We start from the raw sequence: 14380 nt of genomic DNA on the forward strand, positions 1-14380 counted from the left end.
AGAAGGCTATTATAACGCATTAAGGCAAGGCTCAATAGCATAATTTTAACTCAATCTCTAGGTTAATGCACAGATAAAAAGTGGATTTGAATGTGGCCCCTGATGAGGCACATATGATTTCTGGTTCTGGAAGCTGGATCTATTGTGCATGGCATAATAGCTAAATGCTGACTCACCTTGCTGTCAGTGAGCCATTATTGATAATAATGCACTGAGAAGTCTATTAAGTTTAGGTTCAATATGCAATCTGTTAAGTTCCTAGGCTGCTGATTGATTTATAGGTAAAATAAAGCCAGTGTAAAGGCACAATGCGCTTGTGTTTTTCGGCCCTGGTCAGAATCCTGACAGCAGCTTTCCTGAGTTGCAGTTGTCTAATGGTCTTTCTTTGGGGAAGGCCAGTCATGAGTTAATTTCAATAGTCCACACTTATTGTGATGACACCTTGAACTGGTTCTTCAAAGTCTTGGGGTGAGACAAAACAACTAATTCTAGCTTTACTTTGATGACAGTAAACTGATTGGCTTTATTGCTTTGACACAAATACAAAAAATAAGGACAGGGTCCTTATATATTAGGTAAATATAATTTATGTCAATATAATTTGTATGTATAAATACTTAGTAGCAGTTGTGGCATCCAACAAAACATCTTCATTTGCCATCTTCTGACTTTAGGAGACCTGAAACCCTCCCTACAACCAAAGTAGCTTCTTAGAAAAATCCCGTATTAGGCAAAAATGTCATACAGAAACTACATGATGTGGAAATATTTACTAGTGGTGGTGAGATGAAGCCCCATGAAGCATTGAACCTTTTCAGCCAAGTGGTTCACAAAAGGCTTTTTTCTCGAGGCTTCATTTACTCACAATACCACCTGGTGGCCAAAGAGTGAAAAACAAGCAGACACATTACGGATCCGCACTGATGTGGTCTATGATGCACTGTATTTTGCACCAGTTAAGGCTTAAAAATTAAAAAAAAAATTCATTCATGAATATAGTGTGTATTTTCTGGTGGTATATAATGATTGTATAACATAACTGTGTAACAAACCCATTGACTTGTAATGAAAGGGCCTATCAAATGTGTGTAAACAATTATTTAGTCATAATCAGTAAAAAGGGCAATACTATTATACTAAAACTGGAAAGTGTCTCTGCTTCAATGGGCAGAGGGCAGTCAATGTGCTTGTGTAACTTGGTTTAGAAAGCTGTCAAAATGCCGCGGAAAGATTGGAACTGCTTACTGAACCACTCAGGCGGAAGCGGGGCTTCAAACGTCATCTATGACGTCATTGATCTAAAGCTGTACAAGCCTGGACACGGCTTCACTGAAAGCTTTAGGGATTTCTCGGCACACGCTCCCAAGCCTCGGCACAGAATGTTACATCACTAGCATATGTGACAGGGGCCAACATAAGATATTAATTGGAGCCCTCTTAAAACCTCAATTACGAGGATCTACCACAACAATTCAACGACAGGTCATCCAAATCAATGGAAGAACAAGCATAGGTGTATGTATCCAACTTTATTTTTGACACTTCGTTTAACTCTATAGCTGGTCATTATTTTGCGTCAGCAGAATTTCTCACAGCACTATAAAGTACACATGATAAGTAAACAGACATACCATACAGTGACCCACTAGCCCAACATATCACAGGCCATCAATTTCAAGGTTTCATGGGAAATACTATGTCGGGAGAGCAAAAAAACAAACATAGGAAAACCAAAACAAACCAAAAAATTCAACCCATGTACACTCAATGAATGAGGCATTTATATAGAGCTTTATTGTGTATTGCTGTACACACAAAGTTCTTTACAATCATATGAGGGGGGTCTTTTCTCACCCACCACCAGTGTGCAGCATCCACTTGGATGATGCGACGGCAGCCACAGTACAACGGCGCCAGTGTGCTCACCACACACCATCCGAAAATAAATACATACACAAATAACCATCCGCACACACAAATAAAGGAACTACATTTCTCCACAAACGCACACACACAACCAGTGTTGGGTGTAACTAGTTACTAAGTAATTTGATTACTAATTAAAGTAATTAAGTAAAGTAAGGGATTACTCTTATTTGTTCTGTAATATAATTACGGTTACTTCTGATGTAATTGAACTAAATACTGTGTAATATATTCAATAGTTGAAACGACGGACATCAAAATTATAAGTCTAACTCCAAAATGTACGCTTAATGTATCCTTCTCACATTTATATACTTTGGTCAGTTAAAGCAAGAACGAGCCGTTTTGGTGTATTGTTCCCCGATGTGGTTGATAAGCAGAATTGTCTGTTTTAAATACTATCGCTGTTTAAGCTACGTCGGCAGCGCAATGCACGTGAATTTGTTGACTAGGCATAAACCGCTGTTACATCATGTCACTTCATAAACTGTGCATGTACTTAAGCACTATTTTGGCTCCCGCGGGTTATATATCTGAGCTATACTAATAGTTCAAACTAGATTCTGAGGTAGCAGTCGGTTGTTAGCCGTTAGTCCATAGCGTGCAAGCTACACAGCAGCTAACTTGCTAACGTTAGCTAATGAACACATTTGCAGTCACGCAAATTACTAATAAACTCAAAGTACAGGACAGTAAGAAATCTTTTTACATTTAAGACTTTCAAATCCAGTAGCAGGAATGTTAGATCTCCATCCGTTTTGCAAGCCGTTGCCTCTTGTAGCTAATAAGGAACAGCAGGGGCGTAAAACTGCCTGGGGCGCAAAACTGCATGCTCCAGGTCTGCAGACTCGCCATATAGAAACTAAAAGGGCGGGTTACAATTATAAAATGTACAAGGCAGCATACCACCTACCAGGAGCACCCTTCAACTGGCCCGGAGTAGTGATGACGCACGATACCACCAACTCAACTCAACTCAACTTTATTTATACAGCGCTTTTTACAATTTTCATTGTTACAAAGCAGCTGTACATGAGACACATTGAATACAAGAAAAACAACTAAAGGCATATACCTGTAAAAACAAGAAAAAGGTGAAAACTGCAAAAGACAGACATACAAATGCTCCACACACACAATATGCAAACATACTTACACACATAGACATAGACGCACACACGCAAACACACTCGCACACACGCTCATTGAAAGCGCACATTTGAGGTAAAGGAAAGAGAAACACGGTTCAAATATTAAACGGACTATAAATTCTTATATGCAATATTAATTATGTCTAAATTCTAAAGCAGCCCCCCCGGCCAGGCAAAAAGTGCAAAACAATATGCAAATGGTGGCGAGGAACCCACAACTCCAATGGAGAAAAAAAAACTCAGGAGAACCCATGCCCAACCAGGGGATTCCAGTTTCGCTCTGGCAAAAGCTGCTGCCTCTGCACAAGCTCAACAATGCTTGCACAACAAGGCTAAATAAAAAATAAATAAACGTACTAATAAGGTAAATTATAGATTTAAGATTATCATTAACAATCTAATAGCATTTGAAGTGTTGTAGAAAAATCGTGTCAAGTTGCCGTGTCCTTTATCCAGCTCTATCATCTCAGCTCTTGCCAGGTCACCGATTCCCATTCTCAGCTCTGCCATCAGGTCTGGGCATGAACTGCATCCTGCGGTAACCTTGGAACAAAAAGACAAGACTGGCTGAGAGTAGACTACTGTTCTGCACTCTTTGATGCAACAAGTACATCATTTGTTGTTGGATATGTTCCTGGTTCCGGTTGATCTAAATAATGCAGCCTAAATCCTCTGAGGATTAATATTATGGAAATGTAGTGTATGCAAGATTAAAAAGATGCGTCTTTAGTCTAGATTTAAACTGACAGAGTGTGTCTGCCTCCTGGACAGTGCAGGCAATTTTACATGTGTTGGCGACATGGCTCTCAAATGACAGATTACTATTGAATACAACGCCAAGATTCTTAGCTGACGATGAGGATTTTATGGAGCATCCATCAATAGTTAAGAAGTATTCTTGGTTGTAACGTATGGCGGTTTTTAAGTAAGTTTCCAGTAAGTAACACTTCTGTTTTGTCCCAGATTACACTAGTTAAAAATTGTTACTCATCCAGTTTTTTAAATCAACTATGCATTCCTTTATTCGATGGAACTGCTGGGTTTCATGAGGCTTCGAGGAAATATAAAGTTGAGTATCATCAGCATAACAGTGAAAGCTTATTCCGTGTCGCCTTATTATATCTCCTAGAGGTAGCATATATAATGCGAAGAGCAGAGGCCCTAAGATTGAGCCCTGTGTTACACCGTACTGGACTTGCGATTTGCGGGACACATCATTGTTTATTGCTACAAATTGAAAACGGTCAGATAAATAAGACTTAAACCATTTCAATGCTATTCCATTAATGCCAACGTACTTTTCGAGTCTGTGTAGGAGTATGCTGTTGTCAATGGTGTCAAATGCAGCACTAAGGTCTAGCAGCACCAATAACGAAATACAGCCACGGTCAGACGCTATAATTTAATATAGCGATAATTATCTAATCTATAATTTACGGGAGCATTTCTTTCAGTAGTTTTGTAGGTACAGGGTCTAGCACGCATGTTCATCAACATGCATGCTAGACCCTATACCTACAAAACTACTGAAAGAAATGCTCCCAGAAATTATAGATCCTCTTCTTAGTATTATTAACTCATCTCTGACATTAGGACATGTGCCTAAAGCATTTAAGGTGGCTGTTATAAGGCCTCTTTTAAAAAAAACCAAACTCGACCCTAAAGAACTAGGGAATTACAGGCCTATATCGAATTTACCTTTTATATCTAAAGTTCTGGAAAAAGTAGTTTCAACTCAATTATGCTCCTTCCTCCAAAGGAATGACATTAATGATGAATTCCAGTCTGGATTTCGAGCATGTCACAGTACAGAGACTGCTTTGATCAGAGTTACAAATGATCTGCTTTTAGCGTCTGACCGTGGCTGTATTTCGTTATTGGTGCTGCTAGACCTCAGTGCTGCATTTGACACCATTGACCACAGCATACTTCTACATAGACTCGAAAATTACGTCGGCATTAACGGAATAGCATTGAAATGGTTTAAGTCTTATTAATCCGACCGTTTTCAATTTGTAACAATAAACAATGAGGTGTCCCGCAAATCACAAGTCCAGTACGGTGTACCACAGGGCTCAGTCTTGGGACCCCTGCTCTTCGCATTATACATGCTACCTCTAGGAGATATAATAAAGCGACACGGAATTAGCTTTCACTGTTATGCTGATGATACTCAACTTTATATTTCCTCGATGCCTCATGAAACCCAGCAGTTTCATCGAATAAAGGATTGCATAGTTGACTTAAAAATGTGGATGAGTAACAATTTTTTACTACTAAACTCGGACAAAACAGAAGTGTTACTAACTGGACCGAAAACTGCTATGCGTAACAACCAAGAATACTGCCTAACGATTGACGGATGCTCCATAAAATCCTCGTCATCAGCTAAGAATCTTGGCGTTGTATTCGACAGTACTCTCTCATTTGAAAGCCATGTCGCAAACACCTGTAAAATTGCATTTTTCCATTTTAAGAATATATCTAAATTACGTCATATGCTGTCACTTTCAGATGCAGAGAAATTAATTCATGCATTCATGACATCAAGACTAGATTACTGTAATGCACTTCTAGGTGGTTGCCCTGCGGGCCTATTACAAAAACTGCAACTGGTTCAAAACGCGGCAGCTCGAGTTCTTACACGTACAAAAAAGTATGAGCATATAACCCCGGTTCTGTCAACCTTGCACTGGTTACCAATAAAGCATCGCATTAACTTTAAGATCTTGCTTATTACCTATAAAGCCCTACATGGTCTAGCGCCGCAGTATTTGAATGAACTTCTATTGTATTACAGACCTCCACGTACATTACGCTCTAAGGGGTCCTGTCAGTTGGTAATACCTAGAATTTCAAAATCAAGTGCAGGTGGAAGATCCTTTTCTTATCTAGCGCCTAAACTTTGGAATATTCTTCCCTGCACGGTCCGGGAGGCAGACACACTCTGTCAGTTTAAATCTAGACTAAAGACTCATCTTTTTAATCTTGCATACACTACACCTCCATAATATTAATCCTCAGAGGATTTAGGCTGCATTATTTAGATCAACCGGAACCAGGAACACATCCAACAACAAATGATGTACTTGTTACATCAAAGAGTGCAGAACAGTACTCTACTCTCAGCCAGTCTTGTCTCTTTGTTCCAAGGTTACCGCAGGATGCAGTTCATGCCCAGACCTGATGGCAGAGCTGAGAATGGGAAGCGGTGACCTGACAAGTGCTAAGAGGATAGAGCTGGATAAAGGACACGACAACTTTGTTTTTCCTACAACATTTCAAATGCTATTAGATTATTAATGATAATCTTTAATCCTTAATTTTTATATTTTTACTAAGCCTTGTTGTGCAAGCACTGTTGAGCTTGTGCAGAGGAAGCAGCTTTTGCCAGAGGGGAACTGGAATCCCCTGGTTGGGCCTGGGTTCCCCTGAGGTTTTTTTTGGCCGGGGGGGCTACTTTAGAATTCATACTTGTATTAAATGTGTCTCATGTACAGCTGCTTTGTAACAATGAAAATTGTAAAAAGCGCTAGATAAATAAAGTTGAGTTGAGTTGTTGTTGATTTGGATGATTTGGATGATCTAATGATATTAGAGAGTTCATTGTGATCTACTGTAGAAAATAATTGCAATTTCTCCTTAGGGGTGCTGTAGTTGGTTTGTTCAGCGGGTTTCACATCTGGTTGCATTGTTATATATTTTTTGTAAAACAGGAAGACAGACGTAAAGGGTGACCAATAGCGCTGATTTAATAAATAAAAACAATTTTGAAATGGCTGACATGGGTTTTGTTGAGACTTACCAGATTGTCGGTACTCCTCACTTTCTTCCAAGATCCTTTTTTCCTGTTTCGATAAATGTAAGAAGATGTATCATACAGCGCAGAGTATCCACATACAGTGACAATGATTTTGCCCTACATTGCTGTTTCGGATTGCAGCCTCAGAAGTGAACCAGAAGTGAAACCCGCTGAACAAACTAACTACAGCACCCCTAAGGAGAAATAGCAATTATTTTCTACCATAGATCACGATGAACTGTCTAAAATCATTAGATCATCTAAATCAACAACATGCATGCTAGACCCTATACCTACAAAACTACTGAAAGAAATGCTCCCAGAAATTATAGATCCTCTTCTTAGTATTATTAACTCATCTCTGACATTAGGACATGTGCCTAAAGCATTTAAGGTGGCTGTTATAAGGGCCCTTGTCAAAAAACCCAAACTCAACCCTAGAGAATTAGGGAATTACAGGCCTATATCGAATTTACCTTTTATTTTGAAAGTTCTGGAAAAAGAAGTTTCAACTCAATTATGCTCCTTCCTCCAAAGGAATGACATTAATGAAGAATTCCAGTCTGGATTTCGACAATGTCACAGTACAGAGACTGCTTTGATCAGAGTTAAAAAAGATCTGCATTTTCCGTCTGACCGTGGCTGTATTTCGTTATTGTTGCTGCTAGACCTTAGTGCTGCATTTGACACCATTGACCACAGCATACTCCTACATTGACTCGAAAATTACGTCGGCATTAACGGAATAGCATTGAAATGGTTTAAGTCTTATTTATCCCACCGTTTTCAATTTGTAGCAATAAAAAATGAGGTGTCCCGCAAATCGCAAGTCCAGTACGGTGTACCACAGGGCTCAGTCTTAGGGCCTCTAAGAATATATTTTAACTACGTCATATGCTGTCACTGTCAGATGCAGAGAAATTAATTCATGCATTCATGACATCAAGACTAGATTACTGTAATGCACTTTTAGGTGGTTGCCCTGCAGGCCTATTACAAAAACTCCAACTGGTTCAAAACGCGGTAGCTCGAGTTCTTACACGTACAAAAAAGTATTAGCATATAACCCCGGTTCTGTCAACCTTGCACTGGTTACCTATAAAGCATCGCATTAACTATAAGATCTCTCTTATTACCTATAAAGCCCTACATGGTCTAGCGCCACAGTATTTGAGTGAACTTCTATTGTATTACAATCCTCCACGTGCATTACGCTTTCAGGCGTCCCGTCAGTTGGTTATACCTAGAATTTCAAAATCAAGTGCAGGTTGTAGATCATTTTCATATCTAGCCCCTAAACTTTGGAATAGTCTCTGTCACACTCTGTCAGTTTAAATCTAGACTAAAGACGCATCTTTTCAATCTTGCATACACTACACTTCAATAATATTAATCCTCAGAGGATCTAGGCTGCATTATTTAGATGGAACCAGGAACACACTGTTGAGCTTGTGCAGAGGCAACAGCTTTTGCCAGAGGGGAAATGGAATCCACTAGTTGGGCCTGGGTTCTCCTGAGTTTTTTTTTCTCGATTGGAGTTTTGGGTTCCTCGCCACCATTTGCATACTGTTTTGCACTATTTGCCCCGCCGGGGGGCTGCTTTAGAATTCAGTAGTTTTACATAATTAATATTGCATATATGAATTTATAGTTCATTTAATATTTGACCTGTGGTTCTTTCTGCTTTATCTAAAATGTGTTCTTTCACTGTGCGTGTGTCCGAGTGTGTTTGCGTGTGAGCGTCTATGTGTATAAGTGTGTATGCATATTGTGTGTGTGGAGCATTTGTATGTCTGTCTTTTGTGTTTTCACCTTTTTCTTGTTTTTAAAGGTATATGACTTTAGTTGTTTTACTTGTATTAAATATGTCTAATGTACAGCTGCTTTGTAACATGAAAATTGTAAAAAGCGCTATATAAATAAAGTTGAGTTGACATTTATGCATTTGGCAGACGCTTTTATCCAAAGCGACTTAAATTGGAATATCCTATACATTTATATATATAAATATATATTATATATTATGCAATCCCCTGGGATCGAACCCACAACCTTGTGTTGTTAACACACTGCTCTTACCACTGATACAGTTTATGAACTCAGTTTTCCAGTTAAAACCATTTATGCACTTCCAACACTGTTCAATCATGTGGATAAGGCCCCACAATGCAGAAATTCATAAATAAGTGCCCCAAATACTGCATGCAAAAAAATGCAAAATACGTTTAACCTAAATTGCATTGGATGAGCATTAACAGTCATATCTGTAGTGGAGCTGCTGATCAATTACTCAACCTCAAGCCGTCCAAGATGTATGTGACATTATTTCTTAGGCAGAACAATAAAGATTTTTACCTGGAGATGTGGTCCATGTGTGGCAGTACGATGAAGTGAAGGTTTCGGGATTGACATTTGGGATAGCCAATCCGCGACCAGTGCTGGCTATTTAGATGTGGTTGGCAGCAGCCTGTAATGAGTCACATCCGGATCTTTCCCTGTGGGTGTGGTAGTTGCAGGTATGTGCTGTTAAGCATGTCGCAGCCTTCTCGTCCTTAATTGCCGTTCCTCGGTATTGACAAATTGTTTGTTGCATCCTAGCCTGTCCTTTTCGTCCGGTATGTCGCTTACGTTGCTATGGTGGATTTATTGACTGCTCTAAATTCAGGTATGTAAACATATTTGATAGTTAACTCATTGAGGCTTACCATTGGCGAGGGGTTTAAATGTGTAGTCCCTGTACTCCAGTTTAGCAACGGGGCGGGTGAAGACTGTGTGTCCTGACCTGTGAACTGTGTGCGGTTAATTGACGTGGTTTGGTAAGTCACTAACGGATGATTTGGGGAAAATCCTAGCGGGTAATGGTTATTTCTAATAACAATGTTTATTTATGTCACAGGATCCTCCCTTTTCCATTTATGGAGTCTCCTCATTTTTCCCTTTGCTTCCCTTTTGTTGTCCTGTACTGTTGAATTCTACAGTGGGTCGTTTTGCCGTTAAAGTACTGCTATTGAACACTCGGCGCGGTGATTGCTGCCTCTGGATCTTTCCCGCTAAGGTTACGTTAAAGCTACTGCTATTGAACACTTGCCGCGGCGATCGCTGCCTTTAGGTTTCTGCCGCTAAGCTAAGGCTAAGTTAAAGTTATTGATACTGAACCCCCGACGCTGTGGTCACTGTCTCTGGGTTATGGAAGCTTTACAGTGGCTTCCTCTTTCACTGACCACCTGCCATGCCTTATTGGTCCTCATAATTGTGGTTGTTGTGAGTTTAATTATTGTTTGATTATTGCTATTTGTTTTTGTTTTACTTTGTGTAACTTCCTTTTTGTTTCTTATCTTTTTCTTATTTAGTTTTCAATTTATTGAATGGCTAGTGTTTTTTTCCTTTGTTTATTACTTTCTTTCAGGAGCTGGGGTCCCACGGGTGAAAGGTCTCTAGTGGTGTTGGTGCTACAAGGTTTGCCGTGTTGTGTGACACTTGTGACGTGTGTGATTGTGGGATCTGAACTCACGGGTAGTGTGTGCTTTAGTACAATCAGTACGGTCGATCTTCCCTGTGGTGGATACCCCAGCCCTGTGTAAATGTGTATTTAATTTTCTTATGTGATTATTGTGCTTAATGTCTTTATTTTTGGTTTACTGATTTCTTTTCTTCCATATGCTATGGTGTGCGTGGCCCATTAAATCGGGCTGCTGGTAGTGGCCTGTTTTGCCCAAGCTGAGCTATTTTTATTGTCTTTTATACAAATGTCAATGTAATAAAACTCATTGTTTTACTGGATACCCATGTTCTCGGCCTACCTTAATTTATGAAGAGAACGAATCTGTGTGATCTTAGCTTATGGGGTTTACTTTTAGTCCTGGGTTTAACCCTCCCGGGTGGTGTAGTCGGATCTTGAAGGGATAGATGAACGGGTTCATTTGTGAACCTGCCCCATCATCGCCCCGCCACACATGGCTTTTCAAGGTTCATGTCTTTAAATGTTAAAAATACAGATAGAGGCAACATAAAAGTAATCCCTGCGGCTTCTTTCGATGTAATGGCGTCTTATTTAAGCGAATCGATCGAACTGTGCTAGAAACTGAACGTTATTTACCACATTATAACTAGTAATGCACAGTTTGCGAAACTGCTTTGCATGTGTTACAATCACATATGTTCCCTACTCATTTATAAGGGCAGAGTTTATTTTGTCGATTTGGTTTAGATAAAATACATTTTTGCGCAGCAGTAGGAAAATCTGACAAGGTAAGACAATTCGACAGAACCACAGTAAATGTGTTTTTTAGCAAAAAAAAATATAGTAATGTATCAGCGACATGACAGATCTGTCATGGTTCTCTTGATCTAGTGGCAGGATCATGATAGAGCCTCGTGTTTTGTGTGGAGAGAGGCATTTTGTTGTCATGACTTAGTATGCGCTATCTCCGGTCCGTCTTTGTCCCCGCCCCCTCCTTTCCTCATTATTGCTTGTTAATGATTTCATGCCCTGCACCTGTTCCCCTCTTGATTAGATCTCTTTATAATGCCCCTGTGTTTTCTGTCATGTGCTGGTTCATTGTGATCTGTTTGGTGAGTTCTTGTCAGTCTAGACTAGTGTAGTTATTTGTAGTCCATGTCAAAGTTAATTTTAGTCTTGTTTAAGTGTAGTTAGTCTTAGTTTTAGTCCTGTCATGTTGTTATTGTAGCGAGGAAGGCGGGACGGGAGCCGTGGGGCAGTGCTGGTGACGTGACTGATAGTGGAAATCAGCTGTGCGCGCACCGGTCCCGCATCTCCAACGGAGGAGTTCGGGAGCATAAAAGGACGAATCGACAGGACTGCAAGCGAGAGAGGACCGGGCCCGGACATGTTTTAAGTTTTTATTTATGTTCTTGTGGCTTGTAGTCGACCGTGAGGTGGCTGCCGGCCTTTTACTTCCGTATTATTGTTTATTTATTTTGATTAAAGTGCCTTAAATGTCCTTTTATTGAACCTTGTTACATTGGTGCCGAAACCCGGGAGGAAGGAGAGACATGCTGTCGAAGAGCCCTCGCTGCGTGCGGCCTCGCGGGGCTGGGGAGTTCGGGTAGCGCGGACGAGGGACGTCCGCCAGCGGCTGCCCAACAAGGTGGTTCTGGTTTGTTTATTTTTGATTAAAGTTTGTTTAGATGTTTGCCGGTTCCCGCCTCCTTCCTTTTATTGAACCGTATTACAATTAAATTCCTCTTTTTTTATATTACCCCTTCATGGGTTTTTGTTTTGGATTTATTATTAAAAGTCTCGTGTTAATGAGATTTTAATTTTTAGTAAAAGCTTGAAAATATGCTGCGGTACAGACATGTTGTGGAAATTTTTGCTAATATTACAGCTAATTGGCAGCTAGCAAGGTCTACTACATTAGTTTTGACTCTTAGCATCTTAAAGGACCCAGTCTTTGGCTGTTTTGGAGGCTTTGACTATGTTCTTGGGGTGTTTAACAATGGATGTTCATGTTTCTAGTTGCAAAAAACCTTTATATCTTACCTATTTCAAGACTATCGTCCATCGATGTCTCTATTCTCACAAAATAATAAAACTGCAACATTACACACTAACTAAAGGTTGAAAATGGGATCGCGGGGAACGTGCTCTTTAATATACATGAATTAAACAGTAATTCACTTTTTTTTTTAAATTTCGTTCAAAGTACATAATTACTTATCTGTATGGTAAGGACACACAGTAAATACTGACACAGAAAGGATGATATTTACCTTATATTTTTGGGGATCTTGTGAGTTAGGTGGCCTAATCTGTCAGCAATGTGCTCATGTGGTAATTTATTTCTATAGAAACTAGACTTGCTTGTCTTTTGATACAATGTCATAACGGCCGTTTTTCATTGTTGCGTTTCTTTAAAAAGTGTGGGACAGGCACATTTACTTAAAAATGATCAGTAAATAATACAAAAAAATTAGTTGCAGTACATAAATATGTTAACAATTCCAAGTGATTCCAGGAATCACTTTTTGGACTATATGTCTTCAATCACGATTAGATTAATCATATAGAATTATGCCTTCTGGAGGAAAAGGTTGCATGTGTTGGTTGAATATTTTTTTACTGGTAAAAAGTGAGAAAAGCATCGAGGTGCAGAGACTTTATGTAAAATGCTGTATGTGAAAATATGCAAATCGGCTATAGTCTTCCTTGATTCTTTTGCATATTTTCACTTGACCAATAGATGGAGTAGTAGTTCAACCTTTACAATCAAATGTTGTGTGCCAAAAGTGTGCAGTGCACTAATCATTTTATTATTGCATTACACATGTAGTTTTTGTAATTTCTTCGATTGAAAAATATATTAAACTGAATAGCCTATTTGATTTAATAATCTGAGCACCAGAGAATTAGGATTTAAGTGTAACAGTGCATTTAGAAAAATGACCATCAGAATTGTGATTTCTTTCTATGCATTTAAAAATATGACCATCAGAGTTGTGATTTCATTCTATGCATTTAGAAATATGATCATCAGAGTTGGGATTTCATTCTATGCATTTAGAAATATGACCATCAGAGTTGTGATTTCATTCTTTGGCTTTAAAAATATGGCCATCAGAGTTGTGATTTCATTCTATGCATTTAGAAATATGACCATCAGAGTTGTAATTTCTTTCTATGCCTAACTCTCTTTTTTTCATAATTTAAAAGATTTCATGTAAAGACACAGACCTTAACAGAATCCTGTATCTAGCACCTTAATTTGGATATAAATACCACCTGCAATGCTTGATTTAATGATAAGTGCTATACCAGAATCTGATGAAATGATGACTGAACAGTTGATTGGCTGTGAACAGTAAAGGGTGCGTGAGTTGTCACATATGAGAGTCATTCACTGAAGGTGTGTTACATAATAACTGCAGTGCTGAATGCGAGATAGAACGAGGGTATAAATGTAGCAGCCTGACATTAGGGTGTGTTCATGCGGGAATTTTGTCATGCTGAATCTGTGCGAGCTTGTAGAAGCCTTTTGTGCAGTTTGGTACGCTGGGCATCCGATTGTTTACATGTTAAGGTAAACATGTTGTCCTCATTTGAATCCTAAATATTTCAATTAAATCATATTACAAAACAAATACAAATGCAGATGGGTCTGATAAAACATAAAAATATATTTTATTTATACTTTAACATGTAAATGTTTTCTTTGACCACTAATCATGTATGAAAATTGCTTTGACATTGATGATGTCAATGATGATGAAATATGAAGAGAATGTTTCTGTGTGAGAATCACAGTTCCATTGTCAAGGCTCCCCTCTCTCTCTCTCTCTCTCTCTCCCTCTCGCTCTCCCTCTCCCTCTCTCCCTCCTGTGAGTTGAGACCTCCCGCTGGGCTGGCAGGGTGAGGTTCAGCAGCTCAAAAAGATTTGGCTATACCCCATGACTGACCCACCGATCATTTTTTTTTTAATTATCTCTGTAGCCTATATAGGCTAAAAGGAATTAAATACAAACCAACTTCAAAATCAAATAT

The 14380-nt window shown here is 39.1% G+C and overlaps 1 long non-coding RNA gene across 1 annotated transcript; it reads left to right on the top strand.

The window, feature by feature from the left end:
- Positions 1–9461: 9461 nt before the first annotated feature.
- On the top strand, positions 9462–10652 carry LOC130410400 (uncharacterized). The gene is made up of 3 exons (XR_008905006.1): positions 9462–9544; positions 9625–9695; positions 9776–10652. It is a non-coding gene; the product is annotated as an uncharacterized LOC130410400 (long non-coding RNA).
- The last annotated feature ends 3728 nt before the right edge of the window (positions 10653–14380 follow it).

This window comes from Triplophysa dalaica, chromosome 2, assembly GCF_015846415.1.
Source record: "Triplophysa dalaica isolate WHDGS20190420 chromosome 2, ASM1584641v1, whole genome shotgun sequence".
In the NCBI taxonomy this organism is placed as follows: Eukaryota; Metazoa; Chordata; class Actinopteri; order Cypriniformes; family Nemacheilidae; genus Triplophysa; species Triplophysa dalaica.